We start from the raw sequence: 13,878 nt of genomic DNA, 5'->3' as shown, positions 1-13,878 counted from the left end.
CTGTAAGCCTCTTGTATTTGATTTTCCATTTCATTCTTCAGATTTGGGAAATATTCTGATATTATTTCATTGAATAGGTTGTTCATTCCTTTGGTTTGTATCTCTGTGCCTTCCTCAATCCCAATAATTCTTAAATTTGGTCTTTTCATGATGTCCCATAGTTCTTGGAGGTTCTGTTCATGATTTCTTACCATCGTCTGTTTGGGCAACTTTATTTTCAAGATTAAATATTTTGTCTTCATTGTCTGAGGTTCTGTCTTCCAAGTGGTCTAGTCTGTTGGTGATACATTCCATTGAGTTTTTTAATTTGGTTTATTGTTTCCTTCATTTCAAGGATTTCTGTTTTGTTTTTTTTTTGAGAATCTCTATCTTTGTTGAAATGATGTTTTGCTTCCTGCAGTTGCTCTTTCAACTGCTTATTGATATGATCATTCATTGCCTGCATTTGCTCTCTTATCCTTGGCTTCATGAATCATTTTAATCATGTATAATCTGAAGTCTTTTTCTGATATTTCTTCTATCATACTGTCACTGGATTCTATTAATATAGAATCTAGATTTGTTTGGATGATTTTCTTCCCTTGTTTTTTCATGTTTTTCATGTATCTTCCCCTCTAGCAGTGCAGATCTGGGCTATTGCAGTTTCCCCCCTTTAGGATTATAGTGCCCCTATAGGTTTCCAAATTTAAGGGGGAGATCAATATTAGCAGTGCCCAGTTCAGACAATATGCAACCCTAAACCAAATATCCCCTATGAGGGTGTTTATAATATTTTCATAATAAACAGAATGAGGTTAATTATTATCTACAGTATAACATAGATTTGCAATAAGGTCTACAGTTTCTAGTGGAGGACAAAGAGGTTGGGAAGGGGTGTAGGAAGTAGCTGTTAATGTGATAAAAAAGAATATGTAGAAGTTCTAGATTGTAGAAAGAGTGAAAGTATAATCAAAAGAAGTTAGTTTTTAGCATGCAAAAAGGGAGAAAGAGACTCTGAGGGAACAGGTAAACAAAAGGACAATATAGTGAGAAAAGTAAAGAAATAAAAATTTAAAATTTTTCAATAAGGAGAAAAAAGAAAATCTACACTATAACAGTCATATAGTTTTTAAACCTCCAGTTCAGTAACCTGATGCATGAGAGGTATCTGACAATGAACTTCCAGTCTCCAGCAGGCGTCTCAGGATGGGATTTGCCCCACCTAAAGATGGGAGATACAGCTTCCAGGATTATCCAAGATGGCCACTCTGGCTTCCAAATGTGTTGGCAAATGGGGAACTGTAGCTTGGGGTGTGTATGTGGTCAGCTGGAGGTCCTGTAGGTGGAGCGCAGTCAGTCGATCTGGGGGTTCTGGCAGTGAGGGAGATACGATTTAGAGACTAAATTATAGCCCAGGAATTCCCACAAGTGAGGGAAAGGACTAATACAAGGCTCCTGTATCACATGTGTGGACCCCAAGGGAGAGTCCTAGGGCGCAGTCTTAAAGAGGGACTGGGAAATGTCCCTGCCTCCAGGAGTCCAGTCTGCAAGTCTAATCCTCCCACCTTAGTAACTGTCATCATCCTGAGGATTGAGGTACCAGCAAACTCCAGACAACCCCAGCTATTAGAAAAAAAGATATTGAACTCCAACAGAAACATTTGTTCAATTTTCCTTTAAGACCTTTTATTTTCTTTTCCCCATTTTTTTTTCCTTTTTTCTTTTTCATTTCCCACTCTCACATCCCCATCATTTTTGAAGTCAAGTACCTTTCATGCTTCAGGCTACTGAAATCTGGGAGGTTTGAATAGTATACTAAAGTTTTCTTGCAGATTTTTTTTTCTCACTCTATATTCCTCTTATTTATGTGTTTCCTTGAAGTATCTTTCTCTCTTTTCTCATGATAACAACCAACTTCTTTTGATTTTGCTTTCACTCTTCCTATGATCTAGTACCTCTATATTCTCATTTTTTACCTCATCAATATTACATCCTACACCCCTCCCCCATCCTCTTTGTTCATGATTAGAAATTATAGACCTTATTGCTAACATATTGTTTATACCATAGATAATAATCAAACTCATCATCTCTGTTTATTATGACAATACTGTTAATGTCTTAATAGGGGCTATTTGGCTTAAGGCTGTATTTTGTTTGTATTGGGTACTGTTAATATTGATCTCCCCCTTAAAGGTGAGGTACTGAAAACCTGCAGGACACTATAAACCTATAGGGAGGAAGCTGTAATACCTTAGATCCACACTGCTAGAGATGAAGATGCACAAACAAAATGAAAAAATGGGGTTTTCAAGATGGCGGACTAGAGGGCGGCTGCATTTCATGTTGCTCCAGGATGCAGGATTCAAAAGAGGAGATAGTGAGAGACTTGGGACCAACTCAAAGCCACCGGGTGAGTCTCTCCCGTTGGGGAGGCGTTCCAGATGGGGCGGTAGCCCCGGAACGCAGGGAACTTTGTGAAGTAGAGTTGCTCGGTAAGACACCCCTCCCCCCACTGGAGCGGTAAACACGGACAACTGGGAACATAGAGGTGGCTGCTCAGCACAGTGCTTGGACTCGAGCAACCACTGGGGGAGCTGCATGGCGAGCTGTTTGGACTCAGAGCGATCGCTTCTGAACACCGGGGGGCTGCCCGTGGGAAGAGGAGGAGCGCGGCAGGTCACTTGGTCTAAGAGTGACTGCATCAGAGCCACAGGCGGTTGCCAGAGGAGGAGCTGCGTGGCGAGCTGTTTGGACTCAGAACGACCGCTTCTGAACACCCGGGGAGTTGCCCAGAGGAAGAGGAGAAGCACTGCGGGTCGCTTGGTCTAGGAGTGACTGCATCAGAGCTACAGGTGGTTGCCAGAGTAGGAGGCGAGTGGTGAGTTGTTTGGACTCAAAGCAACCGCTCCTGAACACCGGTGGCCTGCCTGGAGGAGGAGTACGGTGAGTCGCTTGGTAACCAAGCAACCGCTCCTGAACACCCAGGGGGACTACCCCGAGGAGGAGGAGGAACAGGGCGGGTCACTTGGACTCGGAGTGACTGCCTAAGGCTACGGGCGGTTGGCGGGAGGAGGAGAAGCGAAGTGAGTTGCTTGGACTCCTAGTGACTGCGTCGGGACATCGGGCAGCAGTCCGAAGGAAGAGGTGTGTGGCAGATCTCTGGGTCTCGGAGCTATTGTACGGGGCTCCAGGTGGCGGCTCAGAGGAGGGGCCGCATAGCCAGGCAATTAGGTGCAGAGCAGGGTCCCAGGACATAGGTGGCTTCTTGCTGGAAGAGCTGCACAGAGACACGCCTAGGGGTGGAGCGAAGTTTCCAGGACTGCGGGCAGATTCTCTGAGGAGAGGCAGCCTAAGGAGACTCATCTGCGAAGGGTGAGGCTCCCAGACCCAGGAGGTAGGTCCGGGCCTCTGGGAACGTTGCAGAGGAAGACAGCCCAGCCCAGGCGGTAGTTGTAGATTGAGGGGAACCTCTAGGAGGGGAACTGACCAGCGAGACCTCCCCACCGGGTGAGTCTTCCCTGCCAGGTAAGGTTTTCACACAAGGACGGTAAAACCAGAGACACAGGCACAAACAGGCCTTGCCTCAGCCCGCAGCCTAGTTCCCCTTTGTATGACCATTGGTCAACAAGTGGAGGCACCTCTGCCCACTATCAGGGAATATACCCCACCTGAGGGTCACCATTCCTAGAGAGGCAGCTTCCGTGTGGAGCACCGCATTATCAACTTCCTCCAAGACTTCAGGCTACTGAAGGACAAGAGGGGATATACTAGCAATCTTCAGGGACATTATATGTCAATAGAGGAAATCTGCAATATCTTAATGACCCACTGATTCCTGAACAATATGAGAAAACAAGGGAAGAAAATGCCCCAAACAAATCTAGATGTTACATCAATAAAATCCAACGACAGCATGGCAGAAGAAATGACAGAAAGGGAGTTCAGAATGTACATAATTAAAATGATTAGGGAAGCAAGCGATGAGATGAAATAGCAAATGCATGCATTGAATGATGAGATGAAAGAGCAAATGCAGGCATTGAATGATCGCACCAATCGACAGTTAAAAGAGCAAATACAGGAAGCAAAAGATCATTTCAATAAAGAGTTAGAGATATTGAAAAAAAACCAAACAGAAATCCTTGAAATGAAGGAAACAATAAACCAAATTAAGAACTCCATAGAAAGCATAACCAATAGGATAGAACACCTGGAAGACAGAACCTCAGATATTGAAGACAAAATATTTAACCTTGAAAAGAAAGTTGAACAAACAGAGAAGATGGTAAGAAATCATGAACAGAATCTCCAAGAACTATGGGATATCATGAAAAGGCTTGGAATGGAACCACCATTTGACCCAGCTATCCCACTCCTTGGCCTATACCCAAAGGACTTAAAATCAGCATATTACAGAGATACAGTCACATCAATGTTCATAGCTGCTCAGTTCACAATAGCCAGATTGTGGAACCAACCTAGATGTCCTTCAATTGATGAACGGATAAAGAAACTGTGGTATATATATACAATGGAATATTACTCAGCCATAAAGAATGATAAAATTATGGCATTTGCAGGCAAATGGATGAAATTGGAGAATATCATGCTAAGTGAGATAAGCCAATCTCAAAAAACCAAAGGATGAATGATATCTCTAATAAGTGGATGATGACACATAATGGGGGATGGGAGGGGTTAGTGTTAGGGTTAGAGTTAGGGTTTGGGATGGGGGCAAGAATGGAGGAAGGAAGGACTGTATAGAGGGAAAAGAGGGGTGGGAGGGGTGGGGGGGAAGGGAAAAAAATAACAGAATGAATCAAACAACATTACCCTGTGTCAATTTATGATTACACAAATGGTATGCCTTTACACCATGTACAAACAGAGAAACAACATGTATACCATTTGTTTACAATAAAAAAAAGAAAAAAAATGAAAAAACAAGGGAAGAAAGTGCTCCAGACAATCCAACATGCTATATTAATAGAATCCATTGACAGCACAGTAGAAGAAATGTCAGAAAAGGACTTCAGAATGTACACAATTAAAATATCTACAAATTAAAGGATGATATAACAGTGCAAATGCAGGCAATGAATGTTCACTTCAATAAACAGTTAAAAGAGCAAATGCAGGAAACAAAAGATTATTTCAGTAACAAGATAGAGATTCTGAAAAAAAAAACTAACAGAAATCCTTGAAATGAAGGAAACAATAAACTAAGTTAAAAACTCAATAGAAAGCATTACCAAAACACTAGATCACTTAGAAGACAGAAGGAACATCAGACAATGAAGATAAAATATTTAATCTTGAAAATAAAGTTGACCACCCAGAGAAGATGGTAAGAAATCATGAACAGAACCTCCAAGAACTATGGGACATCATGAAAAGACCAAATTTAAGAATTATTGGGATTGAGGAAGGTGCAGAGATACAAACCAAAGGAATGAACAACCTATTCAATGAAATAATATCAGAATATTTCCCAAATCTGAAGAATAAAATGGAAAATCAAGTACAAGAGGCTTACAGAACAGGAAATGCACAAAATCACAACAGAGTCACACCAATGAAAATGCCTAACATACAAAATAAAGATAGGATTTTGAAGGCTGCAAGAGAAAAGTATCAGATTACATATAGGGTGAAACCAATACCGATATCAGCTTATTTCTCAACCCGGACCCTAAAACAACAATGAAACTCAGGAAATGGAGAAACTACACTAAAGGAAAAGCCAATCGAAGGAGAAACCAAGTCAAGTTAAAAACCGAAAATAAGCCCAAATGACTGGGAATAGAAATCATATCTCATAAATAACTAGAATGTTAATGGCCCAAACTCATTAATCAAAAGAGAAAGACTGGCATATTGGATTTTTTCAAAAAGTCCCAACAATATACTGCCTTCAAGAGACTCATCTCACAGGAAAAGACATTCACAGGTTGAAGGTGAAAGGATGGGGAAAAAAAACATATCACACACATGGACTCAGTAAAAAAGCAGGTATTTCCATCCTTATATCAGATAAAATGAACTTCAAGCCAAAGTTAGAAGGGATGAGGAAGGACATTTCATACTTCTTAAGGGAACCATAAATCAACAAGACATAACAATCGTAAATATTTATGCCCCAAACAATGGAGCCTTTATGTATGTCAAACAAACCCTTCTCAATTTCAGGAGTCAAATAGACCACAACACAATACTACTGGGTGACTTTAACACACCTCTCTCACCACTGGATAGTTCTTCCAAACAAAAACTAAACAAAGAAATCATACAACTAAAAAACACAATCAACAACTTAGACTTAAGAGACATATAGAATATTCCATCTATCAATGAGTGAATACAGTTTTTTCTCAGCAGCACATGAATTCTTCTATAAAATAGACCATATGTTATGCCACAAGCCGACTCTTAGCAAATACAAAAAAGTAGAGATACTACTTTGTCCTATCACATCATAATAAAATGAATTTAGAAATAAATGATAAAAAAAACTACTCCAACACCTGGAGACTAAATAATACACTATTGAATGATGCATAGATAGCAGAAGACATCAGGAAGGAGATAAAAAAAATTCTTAGATTTAAACAAGAACACTGATACAACATATCAAAATCTCTGGGACACTATGAAAGCAGTACTAAGAGAAAAATTCATTACATTGAGCTCATTCAATAAAAGATTAAAAAGTCAACAAATAATGTTAGGTCATAACATTAAAGCTAAAAGTCTTAGAAAAAGAGCAGGTCAACACCAAAAGTAGTAGATGACAGGAAATAATTAAAATCAGAGCTGAATTCAATGAAATTGAAACAAAAGAAATAATTTTAAAAATTGACAAAGCAAAAAGTTGGTTCTTTTAAAAAATAAACGAAATTGATAAACCCTTATCCATACTAACAAAGAGAAGGAGAGAGAAAACTCAAATTGCTATAATTTGTGATGAAAAAGGAAGTATCACAACAGATATTATGGAAATACAAAACATAATTAGAAGCTATTTTGAAAGTCTATTCTCCAACAAAACAAAATCTCCAAGACATCCACAAATTTCTAGATACATATGATCTGCCCAAAGTGAATCAGCAGGACATACACAATTTAAACAGATCAATTTCAAGCAATGAAATAGAAGAAGCTATCAAAAGCTTACCAACAAAGAAAAGCCTGGAACCAGATGGATTCTCAGTCAAGTTCTATAAGATCTTTAAAGAAGAACTAATACCAACACTCCTCAAAGTATTCCATGAAATCTAAAAGGAGGGAACACTTCTAAACTCATTCTGTGTAGCTAGTATCACCCTGACACCAAAAGCAGACAAAGGACACATCAAGGAAAAGAACCTTCAGTCCAATATCTGTGATGAACATACATGCAAAATTCTTAACAAAATTCTGGCAAATCCACACAAAAATATATTTAAAAGATAGTGCACCATGATCAAGTGAGGTTCATCCAAGGGATGCAAGGTTGGTTTAACATACAGAAATCAATAAATGTAATTCATCACATCAATAGACTTAAAGTTAAAAATCATGTGATTATTTTAATAGTTGCAGAAAAAGTATTTGATAAAATACAACATCCCTTTATGCTCAAAATACTAGAAAAACTAGGGATAGTAGGAACATAGCTCAAATTGTAAAGGCTATCTGTACTAACCCCAAGTCCAACATCATTCTAAATGGAGAAAAACTGAAAGCATTCTCTCTAAAAACTGATACAAAACAGGGATGCCCTCATTCACCAATTCTATTCAACATCAACCTGGAAACTAGCCAGAGCAATTAGACAGATGAAAGAAATTAAAGGAATACAAATAGGAAAAGAAGAACTCAAGTTATCACTATTTGCCAACAACATGATTCTATATTTAGAGGATCCAAAAAATTCCACCAGAAAATTTCTAGAATTATTAAATGAATTCAGTAAAGTAGCAGTATATAAAATCAATACTCATAAATCTAATGCATTTTTATTCATAAGTGATGAATCCTCCGAAAGAAAAATTAAGAAAACTACCCCATTCACAATAGCATCAAAAAAAAATTTTGGGAATGAGTCTAACAAAAGAAGTGAACGACCTCTACAATGAGAACTACAGAGCACTAAAGAAAGAAATTAAAGAACACCTTAGAAGATGGAAAGATCTTCCATGTTCTTGGATAGGCAAAAATATTGTTAACATGGCCATACTACCAAAAGTGTTATACAGATTCAATGCAATTCCAATTAAAATCCCAATGATGTACCTCATAGAAACAGAGCGATTATGAAATTCATCTGGAAGAACAAAAGACCCAGAATAGCCAAAGCAATCCTTAGCAGGAAGAGTGAAGCAGGAGGTAACATAATATACAAGAACTTAAACTGTACTGCAGAGCAATAATAACAAAAACAACGTGGTATTGACACCAAAATAGACAGGTAAACTGGTGGCACAGAATAGAAGACACAGAGACCAACTCACATGAATACAGTTACCTCATACTAGACAAAGGTGCCAAAAACATACAATGGAGAAACAATAGCCTATTCAACAAATGGTGCTGGGAAAACTGGAACTACATATGCAGCAAAATGAAATTAAATCCCTATCACTCACCCTGTATAAAACTCAACTCAAAATTGATCAAAGACCTAGGAATTAGATCTGAGACCCTGCAACAAATAGAAGAAAAAGTAGGCCCGAATCTTCACCATGTTGGCTTAGGACCAGATTTCCTTAACAAGACTCCCAAAGCACAAGAAATAAAAGCAATAATCAATAAATGGAATGGATTCAAACTAAAAAGCTTTTTCTCAGCAAAGGAAACAATCAATAATGTGAAAAGAGAGCCTAGAGAATAGGAGAAAACCTTTACCACATGCACCTCAAATATAGCACTAATCTCCAGAATTTATAAAGAATGCAAAAACAACCAAAAAGCTCAGGGCCAAGATGGCGGACTAGAGGGCAGCTGCATTTCACGCTGCTCTAGGACGCAAGATTCAAAAGAGGAGATAGTGAGAGACTTGGGACCAACTCAAAGCTGCCGGGTGAGTCTCTCCTGTTGGGGAGGCGGCCCGGATGGGGCGGTAGCCCCGGAACGCAGGGAATTTGTGAAGTGGAGTTGCTCCGCGAGACGCCCCGCCCCCCGCAGGAGCGGTAAACACGGACAACTGGGATCATCGTAGAGGAGGCGGCTCAGCACAGCGCTTGGACTCGGAGCAACCACTGGGGCCCCGGGCGGCTGCCTGGGGAGGAGCTGGGTGGCGAGCTGTTTGGACCCAGAACAATCGCTTCTGAACACCGGGGGGTTGCCCAGAGGAGGAGGAGGAGCGCGGCGGGACGCTTGGTCTAGGAGTGACGGCATCAGAGCCACGGGCGGTTGCCAGAGGAGGAGCTGCGTGGTGAGCTGTTTGAACTCAGAGTGGGCGCTCCTGAGCGCTGGGGGACTGCCCGGAGGAAGAGGAGGAACGCGGCGGGACGCTTGGTCTGGGAGTGACTGCATCAGAACCACGGGCGGTTGCCAGAGGAGGAGCTGCGTGGTGAACTGTTTGAACTCAGAGCGAGTGCTCCTGAGTGCCGGGAGGTTGCCCGGAGGAGGAGGAGGAGCGCGGCGTGTTACTTGACCTGGGAGTGACTGCATCAGAGCCGCGGGCGGTTGCCGGAGGAGGAGCTGCGTGACGAGCTGTTTGAACTCGGAGCAGCTGCTCCAGAACACTGGTGGCCTGCCTGGAGGAGGAGAGTGGTGGGACGCTTAGTCTGGGAGTGACTGCATCAGAACCACAGGCGGTTGCCAGGGGAGCAGGCGAGTGGTGAGTTGATTGGACTAAAAGCGACCACTCCTGAACACCGGTGGCCTGCCTGGAGGAGGAGCGTGGGACGGTAAAGCCAGAGACATAGGCACAAACAGGCCTTGCCTCAGCCTGCAGTCTAGTTCCCCATTGGATGACCATTGGTCAACAAGTGGAGGCACCTCTGCCCACTAGCAGGGAATATACGCCACCTGAGGGTTACCACACCTAGAGAGGCAGCTTCTTCATGGAGCTCTGCATTATCAACCTCCTCCAAGACTTCAGGCTACTGAAGGATAAGAAGGGATATACTAGCAATCTTCAGGGACATTATAAGTTGATAGAGGAAATCTGCAATATCTTAATGACCCACTGATCCCTGAACAATATGAGAAAACAAGGGAAGAAAATGCCCCAAACAAATCTAGATGTTACATCAATAAAATCCAACGACAGCATGGCAGAAGAAATGACAGAAAGGAGTTCAGAATGTACATAATTAAAATGATTAGGGAAGCAAACGATGAGATGAAAGAGCAAATGCAGGCATTGAACGATCGCACCAATCAACAGTTAACAGAGCAAATTCAGGAAGCAAAAGATCATTTCAATAAAGAGTTAGAGATATTGAAAAAAAACCAAACAGAAATCCTTGAAATGAAGGAAACAATAACCAAATTAAGAACTCCATAGAAAGCATAACCAATAGGATAGAACAGCTGGAAGACAGAACTTCAGATATTGAAGACAAAATATTTAACCTTGAAAACAAAGTTGAACAAACAGAGAAGATGGTGAGAAATCATGAACAGAATCTCCAAGAACTATGGGATATCATGAAAAGGCCAAATTTGAGAATTATTGGGATTGAGGAAGGCTTAGAGAAACAAACCAAAGGAATGAACAATCTATTTGAAGAAATAATATCAGAAAATTTCCCAAATCTGAAGAATGAAATGGAAAATCAAGTCCAAGAGGCTTATAGGACTCCAAATACACAAAATTACAACAGACCCACACCAAGGCACATTATTATGAAAATACCTAACATACAAAATAAAGACAGAATTTTAAAGGCTGTGAGAGAAAAGAACCAAATTACATTCAGGGGGAAGCCAATACGGATATCAGCAGATTTTTCAATCCAGACCCTAAAAGCTAGAAGGGCCTGGAACAACATTTTTCAAGCTCTGAAAGAAAATGGATGCCAACCAAGAATCTTATACCCAGCAAAACTTACCTTCAAATTTGACGATGAAATAAGATCATTCCATGATAAACAAAAGCTAAAAGAATTTACAAAAAGAAAGCCAGCATTACAGAACATTCTCAGCAAAATATTTCATGAGGAAGAGATAAAAAACAAAGAAGCAAATCAGCAAAGGGAGGAATTATCCTAAAGGAACTGTCAAATAAAGGAGGAACCAAGATGTGTCAAAAATTTTCAATGTGAACCAAATGACTGGGAATACAAATCATATCTCAATAATAACCCTGAATGTTAATGGCCTGAATTCATCAATCAAAAGACATAGACTGGCAGATTGGATTAAAAAGAAAGATGCAACAATATGTTGCCTGCAAGAGACTCACCTCATAGAAAGAGATACCCATAGACTAAAGGTGAAAGGATGGGGAAAAACATACCATGCACATGGGCTCAGCAAAAAAGCTGGAGTATCCATCCTCATTTCAGATAATGTGGACTTCAAGCCAATGTTAGTCAGAAGGGATAAAGAAGGACATTTCATACTGCTTAAGGGAAGCATAAATCAGCAAGATATAACAATCATAAACATCTATGCCCCAAACAGTGGCTCATCCATGTATGTTAAACAAATCCTTCTCAATTTTAGAAACCAAATAGACCATAACACAATAATACTAGGTGATTTTAACACGCCTCTTTCACCACTGGACAGATCTTCCAAACAAAAATTGAACAAAGAAACCATAGATCTCAATAACACAATCAATAATTTAGACTTAACAGACATTTATAGAATATACCATCCAACCAAGAGCGAATACACTTTCTTCTCAGCAGCACATGGATCCTTCTCTAAAATAGACCATATATTATGCCACAAAGCTAATGTTAGCAAATACAAGAAGATAGAGACACTACCTTGTATTCTATCAGATCATAATGGATTGAAGTTACAAATTAATGAAAGAGTAAAAACAGAAACTACTCCAACACCTGGAGATTAAACAATATGCTACTATATGATGAATGGATAACAGAAGATAGTAGGAAGGAAATTAAAAAATTCTTAGAGGTAAACGAGAACAAAGAAACATCATATCAAAATCTCTGGGACACTATGAAAGCGGTACTTAGAGGAAGATTTATTTCATGGAGCGCATTTAATAAAAGAAGTAAAACTCAAAAAATAAATGACCTAACACTACAGCTCAAAGCCCTAGAAAAAGAAGAACAGACCAACACCAAAAGTAGTAGAAGACAGGAAATAGTTAAACTGAGAGCTGAAATCAACGAAATTGAAACAAAAGAAACAATACAAAAAATTGACAAATTAAATAGTTGGTTCTTCGAAAAAATAAACAAAATTGATAAACCTTTAGCCACACTAACAAAGAGAAGACGAGAGAAAACCCAAATCACTAAAATTTGGAATGAACAAGGAAATATCACAACAGACACGACTGAAATACAAAACATAATTAGAAGCTATTTTGAAAATCTATACTCCAACAAAATAGAAAATTTCGAAGACATCAACAGGTTTCTAGAGACATATGAATTGCCTAAACTGAACGAGGAGGACATACACAATTTAAATAGACCAATTTCAAGTAATGAAATAGAAGAAGTCATCAAAAGCCTTCCACAAAGAAAATCCAGGACCAGATGGGTTCGCAGCCGAGTTCTACAAAACTTTTAAAGAAGAACTCATTCCAATACTTCTCAAAGTATTCCAGAAAATAGAAGAGGAGGGAACTCTCCCAAACTCATTCTATGAAGCCAATATTACCCTGATTCCTAAACCAGACAGAGACACATCGAGGAAAGAAAATTTCAGACCAATATCCTTAATGAACATCGACGCAAAAATTCTCAACAAAATTTTAGCAAATCGCATACAAAAACATATTAAAAAGATAGTGCACCATGATCAAGTGGGTTTCATCCCAGGGATGCAAGGTTGGTTCAACATCAGGAAATCAATAAATGTCATTCACCATATCAATAGACTTAAAGTCAAGAATCACATGATTATTTCGATAGATGCAGAAAAAGCATTTGATAAAATACAGCACCCCTTCATGCTCAAAACACTAGAAAAAATAGGGATAGTGGGAACATTCCTTAATATTGTAAAGGCCATCTACGCTAAACCCATGGCTAATATCATTCTAAATGGTGAAAAACTGAAAGCATTCCCTCTAAAAACTGGAACAAGGCAGGGATGCCCTCTTTCACCACTTCTATTCAATATCGTCCTTGAAACTCTAGCCAGAGCAATTAGACAGACCAAAGAAATTAAAGGGATACGAATAGGAAAAGAAGAACTCAAACTATCCCTATTTGCTGATGATATGATGGTATACTTAGAAGAACCAGGAAATTCCACCAGAAAACTTTTAGATCTCATAAGTGAATTCAGTAAAGTAGCGGGATATAAGATCAATGCACATAAATCTAAGGCATTTTTATATATAAGCGATGAATCTTCAGAAAGAGAAATTAGGAAAACTACCCCATTCACAATAGCTTCGAAAAAAATAAAGTATTTGGGAATCAATCTCACAAAAGAGGTGAAAGACCTCTACAATGAGAACTACAGAACACTAAAGAAAGAAATTCAAGAAAACCTTAGAAGATGGAAAGATCTCCCATGTTCTTGGATAGGAAGAATTAATATTGTCAAAATGGCCATACTACCAAAAGTGCTATACAGATTCAATGCAATTCCAATTAAAATCCCAATGATGTACCTTACAGAAATAGAGCAAGCAATTATGAAATTCATCTGGAAGAATAAAAAACCCAGAATAGCTAAAGCAATTCTTGGCAGAAAGAGTGAAGCAGGGGGTATCGCAATACCAGATCTTCAACTCTACTACAA

Source organism: Sciurus carolinensis, chromosome X (assembly GCF_902686445.1).
Source record: "Sciurus carolinensis chromosome X, mSciCar1.2, whole genome shotgun sequence".
Classification (NCBI taxonomy): Eukaryota; Metazoa; Chordata; class Mammalia; order Rodentia; family Sciuridae; genus Sciurus; species Sciurus carolinensis.
This window is presented reverse-complemented; position numbering follows the sequence as displayed.